The following is a 27,148-nucleotide window of genomic DNA, read 5'->3' on the forward strand; positions in this document are numbered from 1 at the left end:
GAGTGTCTCTTTCAGACGCTGCCCCTAAATTTCCTAAGACCTAGTGGTACAGGATATCACTAAGGAAAATGGATTCATGGAAGTTTATAAAATGTAAAAGTTTGTCTCAGTAAAGAGGTTCTGTTGAGAACACACAGTTGTGATTCCATAATCGACCATTTAAGAAATCACCCACAGTGAAGTGATAGGATGGATGTGCTGCAATACAAGCTATGTGCTATGTGCTGCAATACAAGCAACAGTGTGTGTGCTATGGATTTAGACTGAAAATTTGAATCTGAGGGAAATAACATGTTGATGAGAATAAGCTTCAAATATTATTAGAATTTCATTGCATGTGTTAGGTGAAGGGGCCTTCCTTAAAATGTCTTCCTTAGGGACCATCACTGTTTCTAAATAAGTCCTTGATTCCATTCACTCTGGGAGATACCTTTTAGAGAAATTTAATTTTGATGAAGTAAAGATTTATTGTTTCTGGTGTAAATAATCTCATCCACATGTGTATTTTGAAACACCAGGGCCTTTTAAACCGGAGCAAATCTGTACTACATATTCAGTAAGTTATGTCAATATAAAAAAAAAAAAATACTTTTCTTCCCTAACCATAGCCATCAAGTTTAACAAGAGGGACTGGGGCAGCTGAGAGGAGCATGCTTCTAGAATAGCTAAAGCCAAGCTTCCTGCCCTGGGCTATCTGGACTGCTTCGAGGCTCTCTTGTCCTCTGACTTCCAGGATGAATTTGGCTCCAGGGAGACCAGGCAGGAGACAGAAGGAGGGAAGGCATGTGGTTGGGGTGGATGGGGCATTTCTTCCCCCTGTGGCTCTGCTGCGAGGTCACCCGGGGCTGCTGAAGGTCACTGCTTCCTTCTGCCCTTTAGCACTGTTCTCATCCTGATAACTCCATCTACGGTGGTTCTGAACAGTCTCCTTGCACCATCGAGCTCTCCTCAAACTTCCCTGTTCCTACAGGGCCCCTGTCCATGGGGACCACTCCACTCTCCCCACAGTTCCCTCTGTAGCAAGAGGTCCTTTCTCATACCAGGTGGGTCCTGCTGGCCCCGACCCACAGTGAGGCTGGTGTCTGCTTTCACTGCCGGAAGCTCTTTCTCCTCCAAGGTGACAGGCAAGATTTGATTCGTTGCGAGGAAAATGTTAATATTTTTATTGAAGCAGAAATGACTTCTGATTCAGGAATGGTCTATGAAAAATGTAATAATTGCACTGTTGCTTTACCTTTGTGGATAAGAAGAAAGTTTCTGATACTTCGGCCGCGGGGTTTAGAATTTCTTTTATCTTTCTTTGTTGCCTTAGGTGGTCTGTTTTTTCTTTCAGTTTTAATGTATTGTAATTGAACTACAGTTGATTTATAATGTGCTAATTCCTGCTGTGCAGCAAAGTGGTTCAGTGACATATATACACACACACATTCTTTTTTTAAATATTCTTTCCCTTTATGGTTTACCACAGGATATTGAATGTAGTCCTCTGTGCTACAGAGCAGGACTTTGTTGTTGATACATTTTACATATAAAAACTTACATCTGCTACCTCAACCTTCCACTCCATCCATTCCCTAACCTCTTTCCTCTTGGCAACCATAAGTCTGTTCTCTATATCTGTGAGTCTGTTTCTGTTTCATAGATAGGTTCACTTGTGTCATATGTTACATTACACATATAAGTGATATCATATGGTATTTGTCTTTCTCTTTCTGACTTCCTTCACTTATATGATAATCTCTAGCTGCATCCATGTTGCTGCAAATGGCACTATTTTGTTCTTTTTTATGGCTGCATAGTATTCCACTGCATAAAGGTACCACATTTTCTTTATCCATTCATCTGTTGATGGATATTTAGGTTGCATCCATGTCTTGGCTATTGTGAAGAGTACTGCCATGAACATAGGGGTGCATCTGGTTCTTTGAATTATAGTTTTGTCTGTATATATGCCCAGGGATTGCTGGATCAGATGGTAATTCTATTTTTAGTTTTCTGAGGAACCTCCATACTGTTTCCCACAGTGGCTGCACCAACTTACACTTGACTTGGCTGTTTTTGTTCATTGCTGCCATTGTTCTTAAAATGGTCTCAGAAAAATGAGCCTTGACACAAGTTGACTGGTGGTAAAGCACACCTTATTCCCACTCTTTGCCCACACACTTGGTGCCCTTTTTGTCCTTATTCTGTTTCCTATCCTTCTCCCATCCTCACCCTCCATCCCATCTGTGGTTTATTTATCAAGGTCTTGATCTCTAGGGATGTCTACATAGATGTTAGCTGATAAAATTCCGCATCTTCCAGGGGTGGGTTCATCTTTATGAGGGTCTCTTACAATCTAGAAATCCTTCACTGTGGTGGTGGGGTGGCAGGCAGACAAAACACAATTATTATTTTAGCCACAGGATCCATTCATCACCTGCCTTTTCTTCTCCTTAGCTTTGATGTGGTTCCCTAGGGAGAGTCATGCCAGGGAAGGAGAAACAGCCCAAGCAGGTCTGCTGGACCCTGCACAATGCAATTCTAAGGGATCTGCAGAATCATTTGAGAACTCAAAGGGCAAGACAGGCCTGAAGTCCATGACCATTTATTTAAGGAAAAAAATTGGAAAACAAAATGCAGAACCTTGCCTTCCTCAAAGGTCACCGCTAGCAAGAGTGACCTTCTAGTTCAGAAGTTAAATTGTTCCCAGTTTCTCTTTTATTTTTGGCAACTGAAACTTTTCTGCCTCTTACCTCTACAAAAAGACATGTCACATTCAACTGAAAGACACGTCAACTGATTTATCAGCAAACAAATAATGAGAGAAATGGGAAAGAAAGAAATGATTGTTACCATGCGTTCCTTTTAAGGGCAGTTTTTTGCTGTTCTTCATTTCTTTTTTCTTTTTTTTTTAAATGCTGTTTTCTTTCTAAATAGGTTTTTTGGGAAGCTATGAAGGTTCCTTGTTGGCAGAGTGCTGTTTTTGCTGACTTGCTATAGGGCTGTCTGCTGGATAAAGAATGACAGTGACGTATTTGCAAAGTTCTATTCCTTTTTTCATATGTGCCAATACAGATCACTAACTTATAGGAAGGAAAGTTGTATCGCTTTGAACAGAGGGGCAGTATTGCAGCCAGCGCCCGCCTCCCTGTCGCTCCACGTCTCACCCGTTTAGCCAAGAATGGGCTCTTGGTGCTCATTTGCAGTATTTGGGATAAGGATGCGTGGTTCTGGACTGTGGGTGTTGATACATGCTGTTCTGGTTTTATTCATTATCCATGATGATTTGAACACCCTTCCCTCCTTCACCCCAGTTAACTTGTTAATTCCTGTTGATGCGTGTTTCCCTCATTTTTTTTTTCTTACAGTGCTGTAGTGAACCTTCTCTAGCTCAAAGCCAGGCAGAAATGCAGAGATGTGGCCATTTTGTCCCAATCACTGTCATTCTCTGTCATCCACATCCTTTTCCAGGGAGCCCTATTCCTCCACCCCATATTCAAGCCACTTTGTCTGGGCTCCATCTCTTTGTTCCTATTGTCTGACCAGGCCCTTGTTTCCACAACCGCTGTTTTGGGATTTGCCAACTTGACTTTCCCCTTGGGAGCTCCTCCAAGATGAGGCTTTTGTTTCTGCCTTCCAGCTTCAGACAGGAGAGAATAGATAAGAGCCTCACCCTGAGCTCCACAAAGCCTGAGGGGCATGCCATACCTGGACCAGCTCTCTCCTGAGAGAGAGCTTGCCTGACTAGGCTGCAAGCCCAGAGATGCAAGAAGGGGCCTGGCTTAGTCAGATCAGATATTGTGCCTGATATATGCTCAACTCAGGCACAAGGATGATTGTAAAGTTATTTTACGACTTAGTAAGTTAATTTCCATTACTTTTAGGTGTTAACTGCCTTGTAGAAATAATAAAGATTAGACAGATAAATAGATAGGGCCATCATAAGCCCAATATCTAGTTATTGATGCAGAATACACACACAGGTGCCTCAACCCACGGGACAATCTGTGAATCAAGGAGAAAAAGCCTTTTGTATGCTTTGCCTCCAGAATTTCTAAGAAGCCTTTTAAGCATCAGCATTTCAGAGGCCATACCATGCCAAAATTTTCTGCAGTGTTGCATGCCTTACTCTTTTTTCTCCCAACAGGAAGACATGTCTTCTCAGTGCGAACATTATTTGTCAGTAAGACTTCAAAAACTGCCCCTAATTTCCTGGTCTGATCAGAGAGTATACTTTCTCAAACAACATTCTTCCACACTCACTTTTTTGTTCTTCCTATTTAACTGTTTCTCTGTGAGCATGTACACAAAGTAAGAGAATGCTGAGAAGCAAAAGGAAGAAAAGGATTTAAATCACCTGAAATCCCACTAAACAGGGGCAACTCCTGTTTACATTTGGTGGTATATTATTTGAGAATTTCCCCCATGTGAATATAAATATAAATTATATACTATTATATCTAGTGTATAATATTATATATGTACATATATATTACAAATACACACACATACGCCCTCTTCATGTAATCTGATTGTTTTCATAAACCTCAACTTAGTCTCCCCGTGTACCATCTCTTGTTATCATAGAATTCTTTCTCAGTCTTCTTTGATGAAACCACTTCTTTGTTTACAACTTCTCACAAGTACATCTTTTTGTGGCTTTCCCCCAAACCAAGAATTTTAATAAATGCTCATCTGCTTCAAAAACCATCACTTTCAAATTTCATATTTTTTAACCCTCTTTTTCAATTTTTTAAATGAAGAAGTAATTTACATATCACAAAATTCTCCTTTTTGAAGTACACAAGTCATTTTTTTTTTGGTATGTTTGCAAGGTTCAGCATTCATCACTATGATTAATTTCAGGACATTTTTGTCACAACCAAAAGAAACCCTGAAATATCAACAGTCACTCCCCATTACCCTTTCCCACCAGCTCCTGGCAACCAGTTTTCTACTTTTTGTCTCTATTTACGTATTCTGGACATTTTATACAAATAGAATCAGTAAATACATGGTATTTTGTGATGGGATCCTTTCACTTTGCATAATATCTTTGAGGTTCGCCAAGTCATAGTGCGTGCATGCATGCTAAGTTGCTTTAGTTGTATCCAACTCTTTGAGACCCTATAGACTGTAGCCCACCAGGCTCCTCTATCCATGGGATTCTCCAGGCAATAATACTGAAGTGGATTGCCATGCCCTTCTCCAAGGGATCATCCCAACCCTGGGTTTGAACCCATGTCTCTTGCAGCTCCTGTATTGTAGGGATATTCTTGACCACTGAGCCACAGGGGAAGCCTCTATGTCATAGTATATACTATTTCATTCCTTTCTATGGCTGAATATTATTTCGCTGTTTGGATCACTACATTTGTTAACTCTTTTATCCACCAGTGGATATTTGAGTTGTTTTTCCCTTTTGGATACTGTGAATTGTGCTGCCACGAACATTCATGTACAAACATTTGTGTGTCTGTTTTCAATTTTGGGGGTACATATTTAGTAGTGGAATTGCTGGATCATATAACTTAATGCTTAACTTTTTGAGGAAATACCAAATTCTTTTCTGAAGTTGCTGCACCATTTTGTACATCCATCAGCAGAATATGAGGGTTTTATTCTCTCCACAGCCTCACTAACACTTGCTATAACCTGTCATTTTGATCACAGCCATCCTAGTAAGTACAAAATAGTATCATATTATGGTTCTGATTTATATCTCTCAAGCAAATAATAATGCTGAATATCTTTTGATTTGCTTATGGGCCATCTGGATATCTTTTTTGGAGAAATATCTATTCAGATCTTTGCCTGTTTTTAAAATTGAGTTATTTGTCTCTGTATTGTTCTAAGTTTAACCTTTAAAATTTTTTTTAAACTTTTTAAATTATGAAAGTATGACAGCACATTTACAGGGGACTTGGAAAATACAGAACAAAGTTACATATAGTTCCACTATGTATTATAATTATTTTTTAAGTAGATAAATTAAGATTTTTAGCTGGAGTTTCAATATCAAACTCTCAAAAATTATTACAATGAATAGACAGAAAAGCAGAAAGCTACAGTAGACCTGAAAAGGACTATGAACCAATTCAACATATTTAAGATTTATATAATTTTCACACAAAAGCAGGGTACAAATCCTAATCAAATTCTCATAGACTATAAACCAGGAGATACTGTAACATATCCAGGGACATAAAACAGGGTATAAGACAAACAAAGAAAATTCATGGTCTAAAAGTACAGAAATCATACAGAGTCTGTTCTCTTATCACTATGGAATTATGGTAGAAATCAATATTAAAAGATATTTGAAAATAACCCACATATTTTCAAGTGTAATGTGAGACATTTACCTAGAGAGATCTTTGACTTAGCCATTGAAAGCCTCAAGAAGGTTAAAAGACTGAAAAAATACAGAGGGTGATTGCAGAAAAGAAAGTATTTAAATGAGAAGTGAAGTGTCAGTTGCTCAGTCATGTCTGACTCTTTGTGATCCTGCGGACTGTAGCTCACCAGGTTCCTCTGTCCATGGAATTCTCCAGTCAAGAATACTGGAGTAGGTAGCCATTCCCTTCCCCAGGGGATCTTCCTGACCCAGGGATCGAACTCGTCTCCTGCATTGCAGGCAGATTCTTTACCATTTAAATGAGAAATTAATGTGAAGGATACTTTAAAAACTCCATGTATTTGGAAATTAAATGCCCACTTTTAAATGAGGAGTGTATCTAAGAAGCATATGAAAATATGATAATTAGAAAATATTTGTAATAATAAAAATGAAAAGAGAATTTATCAGAATTTGTTGCATGCAGCTGAAGCTGCTCAATGCAAGTAAATACAATGTGGGATCTTGAATAAGTTATGAAAACAAATAATGGACTAGCATAAAATTTTGTGAAACTTGAACAAATCTGTACTTTAGTTAATAACACTGTATCACATGTTAATTTCTTTTCTTTTTTTTTTTTTTTACAACATAATACTTCTTTATATTTTCAGAATTGGATTAGAAATTTCGAGCCTCATTCAAATTTTTTTTAAAAAGATCACTAAAATAATAAGCTTTCTAGACTTTCAGCAGTAATATTAGATGTAAGCTTTTTTGAAACCAGATATTTGCTGCTCAGTTGCAAACTAAGCCTTCAGGAAAGATGATATGAAGGAACATTTCTACATTAGATCTTCATCTTACCACTTGCCCTTAGAAACCAAATATACTTGGCTCTTACATACCATAGACACCAAGAGTCGGCCATCTGTACCATCAGCTACAGTTTTCATGATTTATGGGGGTTGAAGATAGTTATGTGGCTTGTGAAGGAACTAGCTTGCAACCAGGATATACATTGCTAAAATCTGGTTGCCTATACAAAATGCAAAATGTTCAATGTATGTTCCATAGAAAACAGCACAGGGAAGAGGTGGTTTAGTTACTGATGTTGGTTGTTACAAAGTCTGACTTTACTTACATAAAGGCAAAGGAGCAGATGAATCCTAGCAAAGTTTGCTCTATGATGAAAGTTTCATTATCCCATTAAATCATATTATGAAATGGAAGTATGGTCTGTTGGAAAAGACTTTTGTCTATGAATATATTAAAACCACATTTTAACAATGTACCAAATCTTCTTAGAAATATCATATTTAAAGAAATAAGCTATATTTGTGAAAACATTAGCAATCACTGTTAATATACTGGTTAAGTAAAAATGAAATAAAAAGTGCAAATATTATCCAGCCCTGAAAATTCTGACTGTGTGAATAAACATCTCACTGAAAGTTCGAGATAGCACTTCTTAAAGTGTGTGCATCCTGGCTAAAGCTTCCATCAGTGACAAACTACCTCTTAACAAGGATGTCATAAGAATTCCTGGGACACTTCCAATGACCTTTCAGTCCTTCTTAGTTTAAAACTGGTTGCTGGCTTTCACTGGTCTCAGGACAAAGACCTCAAGGCTCATTTCATCTGTGAAGTCTACTCCTTGGAGCACTGTTTCTCCCAGTCAGCCCCGGCCCACCTCACACCACCCAGGCTGGTCTAAAAAAATCTCTCCTCTGTCCACAGGAATGGTTTATTCTTCCCCTTGGTACCCATACTACCCACTCAGTATCTATCTAGCACACAGTGAGGGAGCTGCAAAGGTTTGCTGAGAAAATGACAGGCTATATTCGCCATGCTAATCCTTGCTTCCTGATTTGGCTCATAAGTTCATCCTGCCATTAAAGTTTCATGTGCGTTAAAATTTGGCCCATCTCTCAATATTTACTTCTCTGTGGAGCTTCAGCCATGCAACAGTCTTTTACTGATTGCTAGTTATAGGCCAGGTGAATAGAACAGATGTGATAATAGTAGAGATATGGGCCTTGCTCGCATAGAGCTTCCAGTCCAGCATGGTGGTATAATTACATGCAAATGAACAGATGAAGAACCATACATCATTGTAAATGCTTAGGGAGCACTGGGGGCCACACAGTGACTTAATATGGCACTCCTCTATGCTTCTCATTTGGACATTTACTGCACATATGTGCAATAGAGTTAATATTGTTACTGTACAGTTAATTTTTAAAAGAAAGTATTTCTCTTCTACCTCCTTCATTCAAGACTGAAGGTGTTTCTGAGAGCAGCAGCATATGGTGGGTATTTAAGAATATGTCATTAATTACCATGTCCTTGGGCAAAAGCACTGAGAAGCATATTCAATAAAATCCTAAAATGTTTAATTCTTGAAGTGAAGTGAAGTGAAATCGCTCAGTCGTGTCCAACTCTTAGAGACCCCATGGACTGTAGCCTACCACCCTCCTCCATCCATAGGATTTTCCAGCCAAGAGTACTGGAATGGGTTGCCATTTCCTTCTCCAGAGATCCTCCCGACCCAGGGATCGAACCCGGGTCTCCTGCATTGTAGGCAGATGCTTTACCATTTAGGCCACCAAGTCCGTTTAATTCTTGAGGTTCCATAAATATGACAATTTGTCCTAATATTTGTACTGGTATATGCAGTTGAAGGTCCAATGACCAGCCAGCTAACGTCTGTTGACAAATTTTACAATGGAATGCCACTGGCCATGAGTGATCTCTTTAGAGACTAGGATTTATCAAAGTCATGATTAATAAATCTGGCATTAACTAGTCAGGCATTTGTTATTGTTGTTTAGTCACTCAGTTGTATCTGACTCTTTGTGACTCCATGCACTGCAGCACGCCAGGCTTCCCTGTCTTTCACTATCTCCTGGAGTTTACTCAAACTCATCTCCAATGAGTTGATGGTGTCATCCAACCATTTCGTTCTCTGTCGTCCTCTCTTCCTCCTGCCCTCAATATTTCCCAGTATCAGGGTCTTTTCCAATGAGTCGGCTCTTCACATCAGGTGGTCAATATATTGAAGCTTCAGTTTTAGCATCAGCCCTTTCAATGAATATTCAGGGTTGATCTCCTTTAGAATTGACTAATTTTGTCTTCTTACTGTCCAAGGGACTCTCAAGAGTCTTATCCAGCACCACAATTCAAAAGCATCAATTCTTTGGCAATCGGCCTTCTCTATGGTCCAACTCACATCCATACATGACTACTGGAAAAACCATAGCTTCAACTAGATGGGACTTTGTTGGCAAAGTGATGTCTTTGCTTTTTAATACACTCTCTAGGTTGGTCATAGCTTTTCTTCTAAGGAGCAAGCATCTTTTAATTTCATGGCTGCAGTCACTGCCTGCCACCAAGAAAATAGCCTGTCACTGTTTACATTTTTCGTCTCTATTTGCCATGAAGTGATGGGACCAGATGCCATGATCTTCATTTTTTGAATGCTGAGTTTAAGCCAGCTTTTTCACTCTTCTCTTTCACCTTCATCAAGAGGCTTTTTTGTTCCTCTTTACTTTCTGCCATTAGGGTAGTATCATCTGCATATCTGAATCAGACTTTAGGTCTACCTATTAGTTTAATACAAGTTAATCTGGTGTAACACAAGGGTTAGATATACCCTTTAATACAAGTCAGGTTGGTCTAATACAAGGGTGAGATATACCATCCAGCTGGTGAAGTAACAGCAAGAAGGATGATTTGGCACACTTAATTTTAGTAAGTTTGTGGGGGAGGGATGCTGTGTGCTTATATTAGTTTTGAATTGTTTAATGGAACCATTAAATTCAGAAACATCTCTAAGCAGAAAATTTCTTAATGGGTATCTCTATGCCTATAAGCAAGAGATGCTGCTCAGACTGTATTATTCTTTTAAAAGAGAGTCTTTCCCTCTCTCTTAATATGCTTAATACTACCAATCTACAATATTCAGTTTTCATAACATCAGAACTCATTTATAGATTAAGTGCAATTCTCTGTGAAGTAAGGAACAAAATGGAGGCTAAAATAACTTGACCCGGTAAATTTCTTTTTTATGATTAAGGGGAATAGATCCAAAAAGCTTCCTAAGTGGGAAAGGCTCTTAGGAGGGAGACAGCACCATGGCAACTCCAGGTTCTGAGTGCGCGAGACCTTGGCTCTGATGCTGTCTTCCTCTGCCCACACTCACTGAAATATTTCTGTAGGTTCTTCTTTCTGGATCTTTTCCATGGAGTCCTTTTAAGGTCTTCAACTCTTGTCAGGTGGAGTTAACAAGTGATCGCATGTGGTTGAGATGGGGGGCACTTCGAGGATGTCACACAACATCTGACCCATGTTCACTGAATGTTTTCATGAAATATTTTCTACCTTGGAGAGCATTACATGCTGGTTCACAGTCTCATGCCAACAGGCTTTGTGGGCATTCTTTACACAGAGTATGTAGAATCTTCCAGACTAATAAAACCTTTGTGAACAAAAATCTGCCAGGTTTAACCATCATCTTTTTACATGCTAGGTCAAATAAAGAACTAAGTGAAGTAAGCCACAGCAAAAGACAAATACTGCATGATACATCACTTATATGTTGTATTAAAAAATACATCAAACTAGTGAATATAACAAAAAAGAAGCAGACTCACAGATATAGAGAAAAACTCATGGTTGCCAGTAAGGAGAGGGAAGGGGCAGGGGCAGTATAGCGATACGGGACTAAGAGGTACAAACTATTAGGTATAAGACAAGCTATAAGGGGGTAGTGCAAAGAGATTAGATCAGTCAATCCTAAAGGAAATCAACCCTGAATATTCATTGGAAGGACTCATGCTGAAGCTCAATACTCTGGCCACTTGATGTGAATTTGATGTGAAGAACTGACTCATTGGAAAAGACCCTGATGCTGGGGAAGGTTTAAGGCAAAAGGAGAGGCGGGCAGCAGAGGATGAAATGGTTGGATGGCATCACCAACTGAAAGGACATGAATCTGAACAAACTCCAGGAGATAGTCAGCCTGGCATGAGGAACCTGGCATGCTGCAGTCCATGGGATCTTAAGGACTCAGACACGACTTAGCGATTGAACAATAACAACAACAAGAAGGAAATATTGTACAACACAGGGAAAATACTCAATATTTTATAATAATTATAAATGGAGCATAACCTGTAAAAATTGTGACTCTATTGTACATCTCTAACATATAATATTGTACATCAGCTATACTTCAATTAAAAATAAGAAAACAAAGAAACAAAAATCAACAACAGACAAAAAGAACAAACAATAATTGTTGACCTAAAGAAACCTATTCTGCCTAAGGCAGTTAGTTAGCTGGCCCAAAACAATGCCTTCTTCAAGTGAAATGTTACTATTGCCAGAAATACTTTTTCTGTCTGTGAATTAAGTGATTGCATGTTCTATGCAGTAGATAGATTTCCACGCAGATAGATTTTAATAGTCATAAGCAATAAAAGAAAGAAAATAACAAAGCAATCACAAGAAACAACTTTCGTCTTCATTTGACTCTCACTCACGTTTCATCCCCACTCAAAATTTGAGGATAGGAAGGAATCGACAAGTTGGAAGAGTCCTAGGAGATGCACATATGTGGGAAAATGTTGTCATCTTACATAATCACTGAATTGTGATTCAGGAGCACACTAATGAAGCGTAATAGTTCTCAGCATTTTGTAATAATGTTGGTTTTATAGACAACCCAAGGAGAAAGGAACCAATTTACATGGTCATTCTAGACACCATTCAGATTCCAAAGAGACTCTCTGGAGTTGTCTGTGGTCTCCCTGTCATATTTACTGGGAGTGTGAAAAATAAGCTCGCCCTACGGTATGTGATGGGTCATTTAACGTTAGGAGAGAACTGCCTTAATTCACAGAGAAACGATGTAACTCTCAGGACTGGAAAACATTTTGCTCAACAGCAGACCTCTGCTGTTTCCCCAGAGATCCATTTCATTTGGATAAATGAGCCAGCAGAACCCCAAGAGCTGCCTGATATGTCCTGAGAGGGACGTTTGAAATCTTTCTTCCCTTCCTTTCTTCAGTTGCCAGTCTAATAAAGTGATGAGAGTATGAGAAATTCAAAGGATCAAAGCAGGAATGAATGGCTCCTAAACCTCAACAAGCCCTCTCAGCTTAAAACGAGGTAATTATCAAGGTAAGAAATTAAACCCTCTTTCCTGTTTTTCCTCCTCTTTTCCCCTGGTGATGTAGGTGCTCTTAAGATAAGAAAAAAATTTAGGGTAGATATAATTAAGTTGTCAACCAGATGTTACTGCACTTTCAACATGGGAGCAGATGAACAATCTGGATGAAGCCTTGATTTTTATTTCTCTTGGGGAACCTCGGAGCCAAAACACAGCCACAGGAAACAGTGGAAATCCCAGGGACTTGGCTATACTTCCATTTTCTTTGGGCTCCACTACTTAAAAAAAAAAAGTCACTGGACTCTGGTTTTTCCACTGCTTCATGGGACTCAGCTGTCATTCACCCCCACTTACAGGATTCATCACTCCTGAATGGGCCCCTAAAATGTTCATTATTACCAAAGACACATCCATGTTTAACTTCTCTGTTTCACGGTATCACAAACCAAAAAAAGCATACCTGTTTTTATTGTAAGCTGATACCATGTTGTTTAAATCCTTTCATGGACTTAAGAAATAATAATGATTACTCCTTGTCTAATAAGCACTAACCTTTACTGCATGCTCACTATGTACCTGGCACAGTTCTCATGTTTTAGGTACGTTCACTGACTTCAGGCTCACAATGGGAGTGGAAGGCAAGGGTTAAACTTTTCACCTTACAGCTGCAGGAGTGAAGGCATACGTCAAGGGAGCCCATCCAAGTTCATGGAGTATAATGAGGGCAAAGGCAGGGTTTGAACACTTGTGGGCTCTGCTTTTATAGGCCAGGCCCTAACCCACACTGGGCACTGACTTCTGTGATCTGATGGCCTTCGAGAGAGGATTTTAAAAATACCCTGTGAACTTCTGAGCTTTCCTGTTTCTCAGACTTTCCAGGCATGAAATAGTTCATATGAGAAAGTGAATTATTTACTTTGTGGAATACAGAAAACTCACCTTTATTGCTCATCACTTAAAAGCATCATACAACTATTCTCTTTACAACTAGCAACAACCCGGGCTTCCCAAGTGGCGCTAGTGGTCAAGAACCCACCTACTAATACAGGAGACATAAGGGACGTGGGTTCAATCCGTGGGTTGGGAAGATCCCCTGGAGCAGGGCATGGCGACCCACTCCAGTATTCTTGACTGGAGAATTCCATGAACAGAGGAGCCTGGTGGGCTACAGTCCACCGGGTTGCAAAGAGTATGACTGAAGTGACTTAGTGTAAGTAAATCTCTAGTCCAATCTCCCATTGAAGGGAAATCATCCCGCTTTAGCCTCCACTACTCATGTCTCCTCCTTCAGCCACAGAATCAACACATGAAGCACCAAGAATGGCACCAACCTGTAGTGTTTGGGCACTGAAGACAGCTCCAATTGCTAGAAAAACCTGGGTATCCTATAGTCTTCTTCCACTGGTACTACTTTTCACATTTGGAACAAAGAAAAATGCCCCTTCTTCCTCTTCTATATGAACACATTAAAGAGCAGACAGCCACCCCATTCCTCTGGGGCTTTCTCTTCTACAGAAAACAAAATCTCATTTTTTTTCTCACATTTCTCTGGTTCACCAATCTGCTTCCTTGTTGCCTCCTACTGGACACGCTCTGAGTTGCCAATGCCCCGAGTCAAAGGCCCATCAGAGAATTAGGTGCAGGGATCTCAGATGTCCTACCTTTAAGCCTTAAGTCCTATATTAAAGCTGGCAGGTCTATGGCATGCCTTCCACAGCCAGAAAGTGTGACCTGATCCCAGGTCCTGTGTCTCTCTCCCATGGAGCTCATCACATTTGCTTCATTTAGGCCAATAGTGTTCAGGACACAGAAAAGACTTAAGACTCCTAACCCTTAGACTCCATGCATTTTCCCTTTCATTTTACACACGGAAAAGGACTATGAGCTCAAATGAAACCCTGGCCCTTGGTTAGTCCATTTGTGATTAACTGTAGACACACATGCGGGCATGTGACCATTTCATTTTAGAGAGCCTGGAACTGACTGGAGTGTTGAAATCTCAGGGTTATAGACTGATAAGTCTCTGAGAAAAACAAAACAAGTATGCTATTTGGAGGACCCTGCCATCTGCTTTTAGCAAGTCATTCATTCAGGGTTACATGAGAGTTTTCAAAATATTTTTCCCACCTGAAAGAAGGCAACCCAAGAAGACCTGAATTTATTCTCAGAGAGAAAGTCACTCTGGAGTGGTTAAGCTAATGTCAAACAACCATCTCTTACAGCATGAATTCTCAGGCATCAAGGGCTTGACCTCTTCTTGTGCCTTTACTTATATAATCTTGTTCTTTCAGATTCTGGGAAAGATGGAAAAGAAGTTCTAATGATGGTTGACTGATTCAAAGCTTACTTCTTAGAAGAGTATTTGCTTTTAACAGAGGCACCGTTAAATGCTCAGATGGAAAAAAAAAGTAGAACCGGGTGGACTAGAATCAATTAGACATGGACTTGGGGGCCATCACACCACAGAGCCCCTCACCCACAGGGGTCTACCTGTAAGGTCAACCCTGCCTGCACACGACCTCCTTCCCTTCCTCACAGGAGGTGGTTCTACTTGGCCAAAGCAGGGACACACTGAGGCTGTAGGTGAGATGGGGTGGTGGAATGCCAAGCACTTTGTATGTGTTTATTCAATCTTCCAAATAACACAAGTATCTGTGAGGCACCGGTGGGGTAAGCCACCCAACTATCATGGCTCAGTTTAGCACAGTGCTACATATATAGTAAGTGCTCAGCAATATAGTTGCTATTATGAGTTCAGAATGATAATATTTTGGTATGAGTTAAGCCAAGGTCCACTTTTGTATTTTATCAATAAAGGAAACTTTTGTTTTGCATAAAAAAGTTCAAGGGACTGCTTGAAGGACTTTAGAGAAACAACTATTACATAAGTCATTCTAAAGCTCCCTTGGCTTTCAGATCCCCTTGGACAGGAAGCAAACTGACCTATGAGCCATTAGTCTTACTCTCTAGACTTGAACTTCCTTTTATTTCACACATCTCATCCATGTACTGAGAAAAGACAAAATGAGTTCCCACACCCCTTCCAACCAAAATTCTAGGACATGTTCATTTCATGGTGAGTATAGTAGCCAAGGAATCTCCTGAGGGCTTACCATCATTTAGAATTATCTTGACCTATGAATGAAGTTCTCTTTAGGTACTCCCCAAATCAGGCCAGACTACCGCAGTTCTTTCTAAGGTAGTGTGATTTTATTCTCCCAACACAGTCCAGGTGACTCAAGTGGTAAAGAATCCACCTGCCAATGCAGGAGAGGCAGGAGACATGGGTTTGATCCCTAGATCAGGAAGGTACCCTGGAGAAGAAAATGGCAACCTACTCCAGTATTCTTGCCTGGAGAATTCCATGAACAGAGGAGCCTGGCAGGCTATAGTCCATGGGGTTGCAAAGAGTCGGACATGACTGAAATGACTGAGCACACAGCATATTCTCCCAAAACACCTGTTTCATTGAGATGTCAAATCAAAAAGTTGCTTTCCTAGAAAAATCTTCCAAGTGAGTTCCCCGAGGTTTTAGGCTTGGGCCTTCTAACTAAACTGATAGGGCCCAATGTTTGTCTGTCTGTCTGTCCTGGAGCCTGAGGAGGAATCCTATAGGGGCAAAATCTTCATGGAAATGTGCTTCTAGAAAACACATAAGTCCTGGCTCATTGTAAATCTCTTTGGCTGTCAATAATTAACTCTGGGACTCCTAACTGCAGCAGTCACACTGGTAGAGGGCGGAAATTCTGTTATACATACACACTGCTGAGAACTAGAGGTGAAGGCTTATCACAGCTGAAAAACTGTCTCCACTTAGATCAGGTGTCTTTGCAGGGCTAAGACCAGCCTGTCGGCCCTTCTGAGAGCCTAGGCAGGGAAGTTGAAAACATGCTGCAGCATGTTTTGCAGCATCTGTGTCTGTTCGGAACACTGGGAACACGAGGAATTTTTTCCCAACCAGATTAGTGCATTATATGATGACCAGGTGGTGCTGGTGTAATGGGTCCAAATAACTCACAAGGAGTCAGAAACGACTTAGCGACCGAACAACAACAAGCCGCCAAACATCAAGACTAAACTTCATCTAGACTCGCCAGGGAGAGATCTTAGAGGTCTTAGTGATCTCAGAGGGTGTCTCTTCTCTACCCAGAGGAAGCGCTGATACTCCATGGAGGCTGAAGTTTACTCAGAGGGAGAGGCTCTCCCTGAGACTCCAAGGGGTGCTGGCACTCCTTGGAACACCTGCTCTGGTGCAGCTGGCCCTTTAGGTCAGGGATGATAGGGTGCCGTCAAGACAGTCAGTATAAAAACCTCACTGAAGCAGACAGCCTAGGGTGGACCTGGCTAATTCCTTTTGCTCCATTTTGATCAAACAGCTTATTTCAAATATCACATATGGAATATTTTTGTAAAATCTCATCTATCCATTGCCAACTGCTTCACACTGGGAAGATGGCTATGACTTCTCTGCTGCTTTGAGAACAAGTATTCTTGCTTGCTTGGTCCCACTCCTGGGACCGACCTGGCAGCTCTCAAGAATCAGCCCCCTGCTCTTGCTGGGGTTGGTGCCAGGGCACCCAAGGTGGCCTGTGGCAGGGCACCAAACCAGAGTCCCAGCTTTACTCCTCAGTAGCTGGGGATCTTGGTCAAGTCAGTTTCCTTACCTATAAAATGGGTATAAGAATTTCTATCTCAGAAGGTTGTTCTACAAGGTAAATATAAGCAGTCTGACACTTTATAGACAGAGGATGGATCACTGCCATTAATGAGATGGGTCCCAGGTGGGGGTCATGATACCAGAGTCCTAGGTTCCTGTCCCTCATTAATTCAATGACCATGAGCTGCTCACTTCTCAGCCTTCTCTACCTTCTCTATGGGATTTCCAAGATCTTTTTTTTTTTGCCTGAAGAGTCCATGACTCCAAGCCCCTCAAATAACAGAAAAGGAAACTCAGCCCAGAAAGGTGAAACCACTTGTCCAAGGTCACAGAGCCTGGGGGGCCACAGAACCAGCAGGTGTCCTCCCCTCCCAGTCTAGGGTTTTCCTACTGGAAGGCAGAAGTTTTCCTGTTTACCTAGTGAAAAGAGACACGAATTCGAAGGTCAAGAAGGAGAGAGGGACCTTGCCTTGGCCTTGGAGGTCAGTGTACATGTTTCTAAGATGAGGGTTGTAGGACGTCACAGTCAACGGCAAGGTCCATCCTCTCAAAACCTCTCTGTGGACAACCACCCTTCTGGTATCGCCTGCCACTGAAACTCTATATCCCAGTCTTTTTTCTCAGCAGCTACATTTGACTTTTGCCCATGTCAGTTATCCTCTCTCCCAGGCCCATGCCATCTCCTTAATCCCTGGCTGGGGCAGTCATGGGGCAGTCTCCCACAGAGGTGAAGGCACCTGCTAAGAAGAAGAACCTGGCGATGCCCAGAAAGCTCTACAGAGAGACCACTGGGTCCTTAAGGCCCAGCTCTGGCAGATTTCAGCAGCTTCTTTACCTGGAATTCATTTGGGGCCACCAGATTTGTTTAACCATCCACACAAAAGATCAACATAACTTATTTATTTTTTAAAGGGCTGATTCTTAGGTGAACTCAAGTGAGCAAACACTTTACTCAGGTCAGCAGCTCCCTTAGGCGGCCTGGAGTCGGCCCATGTAGATCACCCTTCAACAACCTTCATCTCCAAGGCTGGTAAGCTGGCCTGGTCCTGGCCCCCAGGGCTGCATCACTGGCAATGGGAAATTTCCTTCCATGGGTTCATCAGGAAGACAGTGCCTTCCCTGGTTCCTTTCTAAAAGAAATGGGAATTGCTTTATTCACCCTCTGGGCTAGTTGCATCGTCCAGTATGCACAGCTTGGAGAACAGGGAAGAAAAAGCACAGACCTCATTGAGCCTACACATTCTCATCTTGTACCTGTTAGCCAGAAGGATTATCCAAAACTCTAACCTGGTGGGTTAGAAGCCCTGACTGACAAAAAAGACACAAGCCGTGAATCACTGGTAAGGCCACACTGGTGCAAACCAGCTGAATTTCAACCCTGCCATCCACTCACCTGGGAGGTTTAAATTTATACCTGGCATAATCTAGCATTATTGAGAGCCTCTAGGTGCCAGGCACTGTTCTACAGGCACTAGTTCATTTAATTTTCATTGAAGAATCTATTTAGGTGGGGTTATGGGTTAAATTGTCTCCCCATCAAATTCATATGTTGAAACCCCAGTAACTCAGTAAGTGACCATATTTAGCTGCTGCTGCTAAGTCACTTCAGTCGTGTCTGACTCTGTGCAACCCCACAGATGGCAGCCCACCAGGCTCCTCTGTCCCTGGGATTCTCCAGGCAAGAATGCTGGAGTGGGCTGCCATTTCCTTCTCCAGGCCATATTTAGATACAGCTTCATTAGAGAGGCAATGACATCAAAATGAGGTCATTAGGCAGACTTTAACCCATTATGACATGTCCTTGTAAAAAGGGGAAATCTGGATGTAGACAGTCATTTGGAGTGGACGTCATGTGAAGATGAAGGCAGAGATTGGAGTGATGCATCTACAAGCTAAGGACACACCAAACACTGCCAGCAAATCACCAGAAAGTAGGTGACAGTGAGGAAGCAGAATTGTTTTCATGGCTGTCTGAAGGAACCAACCTTGATCTCGCATTACTAGGCTCCAGAACCTGTGAGACAATACGGTTATACCATTAAAGCCTCTCAGTTAGTGGTACTTTGTTATGACAACCCTAGCAAGCCAATACAGTTGAGAAACAGAATGATCTCATGTTACATGTGGACACTGAGGCATAGAGGAGTCAAATGCCTCCCTAAAGCCACACAGCTCACAAGGGGCAGGCAGTTTATTCCAGAATTTGTCTCCTTAGTTACATTAGAAGGGGGTGTTTGCCCATTGCCAGGCTCAGAGACTCGGCTGCCCAGTATATCTTCATAGCCTTTTTGGGGGGTATGTTTTCTCTTGGATTCCAAGTAGGGACACAACTGTCAAGACACTTGCTCTACCACAAGATGGCAGACCCATGTGGGCTGGACTATGGCTTCACTAGGGAGAGACCATGGACTGTCAAGGAGTTCATCTGCTTCTTTCTCTTTACAATAGGACTATGGCCGCCTGATGTGAAAAACTGACTTATTGGAAAAGACTCTGATACTGGGAAAGATTGAAGGTGGGAGGAGAAGGGGACGACACAGGATGAGATGGTTGGATGGCATCACTGACTCGATGGACATGAGTTTGAGCAAGCTCTGGGAGTTGGTGATGGACAGGGAAGCCTGGCAAGGTGCATTCCATGGGGTTGCAAAGAGTCAGACATGACTGAGTAACTGAACTGAACTGAACTGATGCCCAAATTAAGCTTCATTTCAAAGGACGAGCATTCAACTGTTTAAGACCAAGACAGAATTATTTTTAAACACTGCAGCTGTGAAGATAGATGCTGGAACAACCTGCTTGCCACTGCTTAGCTGTGTTGCCCTGGGGAAACACTGACTCTCTATGCCTCAGTTTCCACAGGTAACATAAGATCATTATAATATACTGCCCACGTGTATAGGCTGCCGGGCTGCCACACCAAAGCCCCACACACTGAGTGGCTTGCACAACAGAAATTTATTTCTAATCTCATGGTTCTGGAGGCTAGCTTTTATCAGGAGGAAACACTTACATGATGTTGATTTTACATGACAGAGACTGTAAAAGAAAGCAATAGAGTCACAGACAGCACCAGAACAAATAACAAACGAGCTATTTTTCTGAAAGCCTGCTGTGCCAGCTTGCCTTCCCCTGACAGGAAGCCCGAGGTGGACAGTGAGGAGCAGGGCTTCCGAGGAACACCATTTGCAGGTGATTTTATTGCAACAGCCTCCTCAGTGTTCCCTGGGCCTCTGGGCTTGCTCCTTCCGAACTGATCACCACATTTCAGCCAGGACTGCCCTTCCGTAAATGGGAATCTGATCGCACATCTCTTCTGTAATCTTCTGCAGCCTCAGCCTTCTTGCTGGCCTCAAAGTCCATCCTGAGCTGCTCTGCCTTCTGGCCTCAGGTCTCCCCCAGACTCCAGGCCACACACTCAGGGTTCTGACCACTTCACATCCTAGTTTCCTTGATACCACCTGCCCTATAGGTGCCTCTGCTCCCACACAGGGGTCCTCTGGCCAGGAGCATGCCATCTGGGGCCCTCCTCCTCCACATTTTACCCTCAAGACTCAGGTCAGGCATTAAGTCCTAGCAAATTCTTTCCACAGCAGCTCAGATGGGTCCCCGGCCATCTCATGCATACCCACTGCCCTGGGGTCTTTCAGGACTACCAACTTCTTCACACTTGTTATCCCCATTACTGGTTCATGTGCCTGTGTCACCAACTAGTTTCTTAGGGACAAGGACTTTCATTTATCTCTTTATCTTTAAGACCTACCTTGTTATATAAATGGTGCTCAATAAACATTTATTGAGAGAATAAATAATTTGTTGAGAAGTGAATAAATGAATCAATCATAGTTTAATATTATAGCCAGGGCAAGGATCTGGACTCTGTCATGAGTATCTCTCCTGTCATGTTCCCAGATATTCAGGGTCTCTTGTGAAGGATCTAGTGCCACTCTCAGCTCTGTGCCCTGCTCTTCCCGACTCTGTTTTCTGGGAAGCCCGGACCTCTTGCTGAGGTTTTACCTTTGTTGTGGGTGGATATTTAAATATGCTCCAATGCGGGTGGCTGAGAAATACAGGGTAAGTGGGAAGAAAGGGCCTAGACTAAGATAGAAGGAGGTTAAGTCTAAAGAGTGTTCTGGAAAGCTGGGGAGAAAAAGTATGAGGGGGAGGAGGACAGCAGGGAGTCCCAGTTCCAGGACAGAGTAACAAGCCTCTTAATACTTCCAGGCACAGTCCCTCTGATGAAGGCAAACACATATAAACAAGAAAATGAAATGAAAATGTCATGTTGGTGAGCACCCAAATGGTAGATGCCCTCAAAGAAGAGATGGATCATGGTGAGACACAGGTACTATCTTTCTCGTAGAAATATTTGGAATCAGAGAACTAACTTGGTGGTAGTTCTCTGGGAGCGTGTGTGTGTGTGTGTGTGTGTGTGTGTCTGTGTGTGTGTGTGTGTCTGTTAGTCGCTCAGTTGTGTCTGACTCTTTGCGACCCCATGGGCTGTAGCCCACCAGTCTCCTCTGTCATGGAATTTTCCAGGCAAGAATACTGGAGTGGGTAGCCATTCCCTTCTCCAGGGGATCTTCCTGGCCCAGGGATCGAACCCGGGTCTCCTGCACTGCAGGCAGATTCTTTACTGCTTGAGTCACCAGGGAAGGCCCCATGCGCAAGAAATGCCCTGGAGACCAGCCAGGCTCAGCAGACGGGACCAGCTGCCCCGCCACTGACAGACATCTGGCTCTCCCCTGCCTGCTGTGTTTCTGGCTACATGGAGGTGCTGGGGCCACTTCTGCTGCCCCGTGGTTGAAGGGGCTTCAAGGCTGGTGCCTTGGAAACATACAGAATCAATGCTGGGCCACCCTCTCATGGGTACGTCCCCTTTCTTCAGGGACTGTCATTTAGGGGGCTTCAAGGTGGGAAGGCAGTTACTCCTCACCCCACTCACTGCCCCTACCTCAACCCTCTGCATCTGATTAACTGTCCACTCTCACCCTCAGCTCCCCAACAGACAGGGAGCAAAATGTGTGTCTCCAGATGAGCCCCACTGTTCAAAACAGGCTTCGGGCCAAGTGGCCCACATTCCTTCCCCCAGATAAGAAATTCTCTGGATTTCCAGTGGTTATGACTCCATGCTTCCACTGCAGGGGCATGGGTTTGGTCCCTGGTTGGGGAACTGAGAGCCCACATGCCACACAGTGCAGCATAAATAAATAAAACAACTAGTTCTTAAACATTAAAAAAGAAAGAAAGAAGGAAGGAAGAAGAGAAATTTTCAAGCGTTCTCTACCCTGGTCCTGACTGTCTGAGTCAGGTGAGCATGAACAGGATATGGACAGATCCCAAGCAAAATACCCTCACTGTCTTACTGGATTCATTCACCCCTTTCATCACAAGGAGAGAAAGTGATACAGGTATCAAGGAATGCAAGTATCACACCCTGCAGAGGATCTTATTTTAAGCAGTGACCTTGCCCAAGACAAAGGTCTGCTTGGTGAACTCTTTTGCCTGGGGACCAGTACCCATGTGATGAATTTTGACTGGTGAATGGCTACTGACCCTGCAGTTTCTGAGCTGACTTTTCAGTTCCCTTGGAGAACCATCCCTTCCACCCAGACTCTAAGCTGCACTCCCAGGGCTGGGCTCCAACAGCGCCCACACATGAGCTGCTACTGTGTGGCACGGACCTTCTCTCCCCTCAAATATGAACATTTGGAGGGTTTGGCTCATCTCCTCTCACAGCTGTTTGTGAGCACCTGAATCCTCTGCTTGCTCTTCCTGTTTCCATAGCGATTATTTGGGCTAATTCTGCTGCATTGTGATTGGGCTGAAAAATGAATGCTTGGAAAGTTGGATTCTGATCCCTTGGTGAGAGTGCCTTTTTTTAACCTGGGATGTGAGGTTAGCTTGAAGCTCCCTTGGTTTTCCTGGTTCCCTACAGCTTGCCTCTGGTTCTGTACATGGAACATCTCACAAGAGAAATGGGTTCTTGGTTGAGGAGGGGAACATCCCAGGCAAGTTTTGCCCCACTGCAATTAAAAAAAAAAAAAAAGGCTCAGCAGAGTGAGCAGTGAAGACCTGCTTGAGATGACCTCAGGAGCTTCAGATCTCCTGGTGTCTGGGCAAATTTTCTCTTTAGGAAAGATCTTGGAAGGTTGAAAGTGTTCAACAAATATTTATTGGATGTCTGCATTGTACTGGGCTGATGGATGATGTGGTCACTGTTCCTGCCTTCACAAACTTTCTGTCTATAAGAACAGGAAACCTGCCTTCACAAACTTGCTGTCTATAAGAACAGGAAAGGCCTAGTGGGGGTAAATGGGGAGCTGGCTTCTCCTACCAAGTATTGGTCTCGAAAACCTACCTTAGGTCTCTGCACTAATGTTTATTTTCCCACTTCAAACCTTCCTCCTTCTTCTTTCTATGACATCCCATGGACCTCGCTGCTTTCTGGCCATCCACCCTTTCCATTGTTTCTGCCTTTTATCTCCCCAAATGAATAAAAGTCCTGTGGTATATCCATACAGTGTGAGATTACTCAGCACTAAGTAAAAATGCTTCCCTGGCGGCTCAGCACTAAAGAATCTGCCTGCCAATGGAGGAAACATGGGTTCAATCCTTGTGCTGGGAAGATCCTCTGGAGAAGGAAATGGCAACCCACTCCAGGATTCTTGCCTGGAGAATTCCATAGACAGAGGAGCCTAGCAGACTGCAGTCCATGGGGTCACAAAGAGTCAGAAACAATTTAGCAACTGAACAACAACAAAAAGAAATGAGCTATTGCGCTATGAAAAGACATGCAGGAAATAAAAGACAGGCAGCATATAAACTAGGTGAAAGAAGCCAGTCTGAAAACACTACAGCCTGTAGAGTTCCAACTATATGAGGAAATTCTATGTGGAAACACAGAACTATAGAGAGAGTAAAAAAGATCACTGGTTGCCAGGGGCTTGGGGGAAAGGAGTGGGGATGACGTGGTGAAGCACAGGGGATTTTTAGGGCAGTGAAACTATTCTCTATGACATTGTATCGGGGGATACATGACATTATGCATTTGTCAAAATCATGGACCTGCGCAATACAAAGAGTGAACCCTAATGTAAACTATGGACTTTAGTTAATACTCATGTATCCATGCTGGTTCATCACTATAATAATTGCATCATACTAATGCAAGACTTTTGAACTGTAGTGTTGGAGAAGACTCCTGAGAGTCCCTTGGACTGCAAGGAGATCCAACCAGTCCATCCTACAGGAGATCAATTCTGGGTGTTCATTGGAAGGACTGATGCTGAGGCTGAAACTCCAGTACTTTGGTCACCTCATGCGAAGAGCTGATTCACTGGAAAAGACCCTGATGCTGGGAGGGATTGGGGGCAGGAGGAGAAGGGGGTGACAGAGGATGAGATGGCTGGATGGCATCATCCACTCAATGGACATGAGTTTGAATAAACTCCAGGAGTTGGTGATGGACAGGGAGGCCTGGCATGCTGCAATTCATGGGGTCGAAAAGAGTCGGACACGACTGAGCAACTGAACTGAACGCAAGATGTTAATAACAGAGGAATCCATGTGTCAAGGAAGGAGGGATGTGAGAATTCACTGTATTTTCTGTGCGATTTTTTTATGTAAACCTAAGATAGATCTAAAAATGAAGTCTGTTAAAGACAAGTAAAACCCCAAAACTTCAGCCCAAATCACCCAGATTTCTCTTGATTCACTTGTATGGGCTCCACTGGGTCTTCACAGTTCACTGCCTGGCCTCCCTCTGCCCCCCAGTGGTCTGGAGATGTTTCCAACTTGCCATCAATGCAATGCATCCTGACTTCATCATCTTTTGCTCCCCCTTCCCACATCCCCAGGCCTGATCTGTCAAGTGACCAAGCAGCTGTATACTCATACTGTCCTTTTGATCTTCGCCCCCACGCCAGCCCACACTCTCTCCCTGGAACAGCCAGGGTCTAGAGGGGGCCTTCATGTTGGTCTTTATATTCACTTGCCGCTTTCTTGCTTGTCTCTCCTCAAAACAAGACTCTTCCTTAAGAACTTTGTGCAGTCATTGACACCCTAATCCTATTGCATGCCTCCCGCCCATTCGCAAATGCAGAAGAGAAAAATGAAAAAGATTCAAAACTGACAAAGAGAGCTGAAAGTCTCTCACCTGTGGCCTTCCTGTCGTCTGTCACCTGGCTCCCACTCTGGGCTGGAGCCTGCTGCATCTTTGTTTTGTATCTCAGAGGCCAGTGGCCTCAGATGACATTCCCTCTACATTTCCTCCCCCAACAAATAGAACGTTGGGACTCTAACCAGTCACCTTTTTACAACCTGGGAAAAGGCACAGCCCACTGTTAATAATTTATCTGTGTATTAAAGTACGCAGGGTTGTTAATCATTGTTCAATTATGGGGACAGGGCAGGCAAGACAATCTCTTGCTGAAAAACATGAAGGCACACTTTGTCTCTGCAGGTTCCAAGGGTCAAGAGCATGGGGTCAGGGGAAGGCTTGCTTATGTGTTTCTACTGAGTTGAGATGGGGGTGGGGAGTGGGAGAGAGGATCTCAGTCTTTAACAGGTTCTAAGCAAAAAGTCAAAGTTGATTTTGAAAGGAAATATTAATCCTCAAGTTTCCAGAAAAAGCAGTTCATCAACTCCTGTGAAACAAAGGCAAAAGAATGGCTCACTCTCATGCCACATTCGGCGGTCTCATACTGAGCCTACACCCCACAGAAGGCCATGTTGAGGAGTTTGGGCTCAATCCTACAGGCAGCAAAAAGCCTATTCGTATCCTGGGAGGTGACAAGAGTGTGGCAGGATGATGAAAGGGCAGGAAGTGAAGAGAGGAAACTCAATGGAGAAAAAACAAAGGGAATGAGAGAATAGTTTGACTTTCTTAAAGGTTCTCTTTCACATACTGTCTGCCTGCCCAGAAACTTAACACGCACAGACAACGAGGACAAACACATTTTGGGATGTCTAAGGAGAACTGAGACCCTTGAAGGGATTCTCCAAAGACTGCCCCCCCCCCCCGCCCCCGCCCACTGCTGCCCTGGAGAGGAATACCTCCTCATACCCTCATTTCTCATATACTATCTCTTCCTCCCACCAGGGGAAGTCAGCAAGGTGAGCAGTCCACCCACATTTCGGGCTGGTGGTGGAGCTAGACAAGGCTAGGGAACACCTGCCCTGAGCATGTTTGCAAAAAGACTAACAGACCACCTGTCAAGAATAGGTCATGGAGTCCAAGGGTTGGGTGTTTAAGTCCTTGGGAACACCTTCCTCTGACCTCAATGTTTTGTTTTTCTTTTGTCCAAGATAGATGCACTGAAGAACTTCAGCCACGATGAGAAAGAAAATGTCACAAGAGGGAAAGGAAGAGGGTGAGGCTTGTTCTACTCGTGAGCTTTGCTATAGGACCTGGGGGGATTCACAGGCTCAATGGGAGTGTTTTTGAAGCTACAGTCATTTTTAGTTTTCTTTTTTCTTGCTTTGAACTCAATCATCCTCAAAGGCCAATTCCTCCCCTTCTGGCTGTGTCCCCAGGTCAATCAACTGCTGGGCTTCCCCCTGGTCCCCCCGGAAGGGTTCCTTCATGGCTCCGAACTGGAAGCAACTGACTCAGGTGAATGACTAGGGCCCTGGTGAATGATTATGACTGCCCAATTCTTCTGCCCTTGCTGAGTCTGCACAGGCGCCATGGCTCAGCAGCTTGGCTTCTTCTGTCACTAGTGACCACAACCACTCGGCCCCTCATCACACCTTTCAGTTTCTGAGGCTGGAGAGATGGACCTATGGGATCTAAGTGTGGGTGGAGGTTGATGGTAAGCCAGTCAACTAACCTGGCACCATCTCTGAGCCTCCTGGGCCAGTGGCAGAGATCCACCTGCTTCGGGAATCCTCTGTCATGAGCGAGCGCTGATCAGAGCCTTAGTCCATTTGTGAACTGGAGCAAAGATCCCTGAAGGGAAGATTCAGGGTTCCCTTCCCACTTGGGTTTTCCGAC

General features: G+C 43.1%; 1 protein-coding gene and 1 long non-coding RNA gene across 7 annotated transcripts in view; one reads left to right on the forward strand and one right to left on the reverse strand.

Moving 5' to 3' along the window:
• Positions 1-25,443, reverse strand: part of PRLR (prolactin receptor) — a 145,860-nt gene extending 120,417 nt beyond the window's left edge. For all 6 annotated transcript variants that reach the window (XM_070476569.1, XM_070476565.1, XM_070476568.1 and 3 more), the window contains exon 1: positions 25,310-25,443. The gene's annotated coding sequence lies outside the window, so the exon portion shown is untranslated. The remainder of the gene's footprint in view (positions 1-25,309) is intronic.
• LOC139038246 (uncharacterized) lies at positions 18,973-21,493 on the forward strand. The gene is made up of 3 exons (XR_011491187.1): positions 18,973-19,082; positions 19,600-19,666; positions 21,376-21,493. It is a non-coding gene; the product is annotated as an uncharacterized lncRNA (long non-coding RNA).
• Positions 25,444-27,148: the final 1,705 nt, after the last annotated feature.

This window comes from Odocoileus virginianus, chromosome 14 (genome assembly GCF_023699985.2).
Source record: "Odocoileus virginianus isolate 20LAN1187 ecotype Illinois chromosome 14, Ovbor_1.2, whole genome shotgun sequence".
In the NCBI taxonomy this organism is placed as follows: domain Eukaryota; kingdom Metazoa; phylum Chordata; class Mammalia; order Artiodactyla; family Cervidae; genus Odocoileus; species Odocoileus virginianus.